The following is a 4,664-nucleotide window of genomic DNA, read 5'->3' as shown; positions in this document are numbered from 1 at the left end:
AAGGAACAAAATCAGAGGCAAGAAAGGAGATTGGTGCGTAGAATGGGAGGGGATTGGTACACGGGAAACTGGAAGGAGAGCCAATACTCCAGAGGGGTTAGTGTGCATGAGATTGCAGAGCAAAGCTGCAGCTTGGAGTTGGGAGGAATTGGGCAAAATAAACAGGAGATTGGATAGCGGAGAGAGGGATGAGAGGTCAGTGAAAAGATTGTTGGGAGCAAGGGTTTGACAGGAGATCATAGAACTTATCACAGAATCCCTACTGTGTGGAAAGAGATCAATCAGCCCAGTGAATCCACATTGACCCTCCTGAACATCCCAACCAAACCCACTCCACTGTCCTATCCCTGTAACCCTGCATTTCTCATGGTTAATCTACGTACCATCCCAGACATTTAGGTAATTTAGCATTGCCAATCCACTTAGCCTGCACATCTTTGCACTGTGGGAAGAAACCGACACAGACATATGAAGAATATGCAAACTCCATAGGGATAGTCGCCTTTGGGTGGAATCGAACCTGGGATTGTGAGGCAGAAGTGCTAACCAATCAGCCACTGTGCTGCCCCAAAAGAATCAGAGAAGGCAAGGGCATAGATCCAAGAGGGAAGATGAGATCAGAGGGTGACAGCACAGGAGGCTTGTGGGGAGGAAACAGGAGGTCAAAGGAAAGCAAAAGATTGGAGCTGGGTCAGGTGTTGGAGCGTTGGAGGGCAAGGGATCCCAGAAAGGTTAGTCACCTGAGAGAAGAGACAGGTGATTTGGATGCGAGCATAAGAAATACAGTTAGTAAGTTTGCAGATGACACCAAAATTGGAGGTGTAGTGGACAGCGAAGAGGGTTACCTCAGATTACAACAGGATCTGGACCAGATGGGCCAATGGGCTGAGAAGTGGCAGATGGAGTTTAATTCAGATAAATGCGAGGTGCTGCATTTTGGGAAAGCAAATCTTAGCAGGACTTATTTACTTAATGGTAAGGTCCTAGGGAATGTTGCTGAATAAAGAGACGTTGGAGTGGAGGTTCATAGCTCCTTGAAAGTGGAGTCGCAGGTAGATAGGATAGTGAAGAAGGCGTTTGGTATGCTTTCCTTTATTGGTCAGAGTGTTGAGTACAGGAGTTGGGAGGTCATGTTGTGGTTGTACAGGACATTGGTTAGGCCACTGTTGGAATATTGCGCGCAATTCTGGTCTCCTTCCTATCGGAAAGATGTTGTGAGACTTGAAAGGGTTCAGAAAAAGTTTACAAGGATGTTGCCAGGGTTGGAGGATCTGAGCTACAGGGAGAGGCTGAACAGGCGGGGGCTGTTTTCCCTGGAGCATTGGAGGCTGAGGGATAACCTTATAGTGGTTTACAAAATTATGAGGGGCATGGATAGGATAAATAGACAAAGTCTTTTCCCTGGGGCGGGGGAGTCTAGAACTAGAGGGCATAGGTTTAGGGTGAGAGGGGAAAGATATACAAGAGACCTAAGGGGCAACTTTTTCATGCAGAAGGTGGTATGTGTATGGAATGAGCTGCCAGAGGATGTGGTGGAGGCTAGTACAATTACAACATTTAAAAGGCATCTGGATGGGTATATGAATAGGAAGGGTTTGGAGGGATATGGGCCGGGTGATGGTAGTTGGGAGTAGATTGGGTTGGGATATCTGGTCGGCATGGACGGGTTGGACCGAAGGGTCTGTTTCCATGCTGTACATCTCTATGACTCTATGAAAGCCAAATGGATTCTCTGAGGCTCATAATGACTCTATGATTGTGAGACAAGAGAGCGGAAAGGCAAACAGGAGAGTGGAGAGATTCAATTAGAGACATGAGTTCAACACCTTCCAGGATAAAGCAACTCATTTAATCATCACCTTAAACACCCAATCCCTTCACCATCAATGCACAGTGGCAGCTGGAGTGCCATATTCTGGAGGTACTTCAACAACTCGCCAAGCTTCTTTTAACAGCACCTTATAAATCCTTAATTACCTCTATCCAGAAGGACAAGGGCAGCAGATACATAGGGAAACCACCTAAGCATCCAAGCCACTCACCGTCCTTGGTGGGTTGCTGTTGCTGGGTCAAAATTGTGGAAACCCTGTCTGATGGCACATGGAAAGTGGGAGAGAGAGGAGACTGCTAGAAGGGAAAAGGACAGGGGCACTACAGGGAAGGGAATTTAACTTCAAAATTAAACCAACTTCTTATTTTGTCAGGCAGGATGTTTTATTTACATCTTGCAGTGCCATCTTTAGTCAGGCTTTGCTTGAGAATGATACCAACTTTGTTTCTATTCTCTGCATCACCTAATGGCGGCCTTTATAGAATACTCTAACTTTCTCATAAGATAATCTGATAACTGCAAACAGCGGTTTGTAAAATTCATTCAGGGATTTATTGCTTGTCCCTAACTGCCTTTCAGAAGCTGGTTCAAATCCCTTCTTGAACTTCTACAGTCCACATGTTATAGGTATACCCACAATGCCATTAGGGAGGGAGTTTCAGGACTTTGCTCCAATGATAGAAAGGAATGGGGATATATTTCTAAGTCAGGATGGTGAGTGATTTGGAGGGGAAATTGCAGGTGATGGTTACCCATTTATCTGCTGCCCTTGCCCTTCTAGATGGAAATGGTTGTGGTTTTGGATGTTTAAGGAGTCCTTGTGAATTTCTGCAGTGTGTCTTGTAGAAAGTACACATTACTACTAATGAAAGTCAGTGGTGCAGTGAGTGGATATTTGTGAGTTGGACCAATTAAAGCGGGCTGGTTTGACCTGGAATGTGTCAAGGTTCTTAAGTGTTGTTGGAGTTGCACCCATCCAGGCAAGTGGGAAGTATTCCATCTCACTCCTGACTTGGGCCTTGTAGATGGTGGACAGGCTTTGGGGAGTCAGGCAATGACTTACTATCTTCTGACTTGCTCTTGTACCCCCTCTGTACTTACTTGGTTGATGCAGTTCAGTTTCTGGTCAATGGTAATCCCCAGGATGTTGATCATGTGATAAAAAAAAATCTTCTGCAGTGACACTTATTGATAAAAACTATTTTGATGCCACAGTACACGTGAAAATCGGATTGGAGAGATTCAAACATGAAGTTTAGGGAAAGAGGGAGAATATTTTGTTGATGCTGTTTTGGGGAGGAGCTGGAGATGGAATGGCAGTTTGCAAGGACCATCAGGTCAAGGGTCTTTATGAGGAGAGGGGTGATGACAATAAAGAAAGGGACAACACCTCAGGAGCAAGAACTGTTTATGATATTGTGTAACACAGAACCAGGAGGGAACAATGGTGGTCAGCAGTTTTTTGGGGGATAGGATTGAGTGAGAAGGAGATGGCCCTCATAGACCAGATGGACTCCAAGAGACCATGAGAAGAGGTAGGAGAGAAACTAGGCTAGAGAAATTGGTGCTCGGCCATTAAAATACATTGTCAAAAGGTGTGGTGCTGGAAAAACACAGCCAGTCAGGCAGCATCTGAGGAGCAGGAGAGTCTAAGTTTCGAGCATAAACTCTTTCATCGGGTATGCCCTCACTTTCTCCCATTAAATGACATTGACCTGCTTGGCGAGTGGAGGGGAGGGAAGAAGCTGATCAGATGGTCTTGATCTTAATGACAAAGACATTGATGACTTTCTTGCACATATTGTTGGAGGTGATGGTGGGAGGGATAGGCAGAGGTATTTCTGAAGGAAGTGTGCAGCAGAGAAAAGAAACCCAAGGTAATCTTGCAGTGAGCAGTTTTGGCAGATGGTACCAGGATTGGATAGTACTTTTTTGTGATTCAGCCGGATGTGCAGCTGATGGTAAACCAGTTGGCCTTTGAATCTGTGTGAAGATGAGGCTGTAAGGGGAAACAGCCAGGGTGAAGGAGAGAGTGAATAATGATTTTGCTCACAACTTTATCAGTTAACATTTTTTCAGTTGGGTTTCAGTCAGCATTGATCCCTCTTCAGTCAGAATGTTTAAACTCCAGAGAAGTAAGTGTATTAATCCTGATGTTCAGTTCATCACTGTAGGTAGTGCTGCACTGTCTAAAAAAGATCCCCTGGCATTATTTTGAAGATAATGGCCAATACTTCTCAATCAAACATTTACAGAAGGTTTTTATCACTGTCCGTGAGAGCCGTTTCAAATCCAGCTGACCTCTAACTTCATATCAAAGACACCACCTAAGTACAGTATTTCACTGGCTGCAGATCGCTTTGGGTCATCCAGAAGGATGCCAATTTGAACGCAGGCCTTCCCATAAATGAGCTGGCCCATCTGATTTTGGACAGTCTGCTCAATTTCTCTTGTTTCGGGCTAAGGTTGGTCCGTCACAAAGCAGAACTGTTGTCTGTTTTGTCGACCCAGACGCGCTACCTGAACGGGCTCAGTGTTTTCCATATGAGGTTATTTCCTGTCTCTGGCTCCTCGCTTGTTCAGAGACAACAGCCCGAGTGTTTAAAACGTGAGATAGTGGCAGAGGAGTCTTGGTGACCAGTCTACGGCCTGGCCTGGCCTTGACCTCGGTTGCTGGGAGGCCGAGAGGGGGACAAAGCAAGTTGGCAAGAGGCCAGGGAGGGTGGGGCATTAGGAAAAGGGAGTGGGGTCTGAAATTTGGCTGCAGATTTGGGAGATTTTTCGGTGGTCCCGAGTTTGGAAGGGGGGGGGTCAGTGAGAAGTTTGGGAAAGT

This window comes from Chiloscyllium punctatum, chromosome 37, assembly GCF_047496795.1.
Source record: "Chiloscyllium punctatum isolate Juve2018m chromosome 37, sChiPun1.3, whole genome shotgun sequence".
Lineage (NCBI taxonomy): Eukaryota > Metazoa > Chordata > Chondrichthyes > Orectolobiformes > Hemiscylliidae > Chiloscyllium > Chiloscyllium punctatum.
This window is presented reverse-complemented; position numbering follows the sequence as displayed.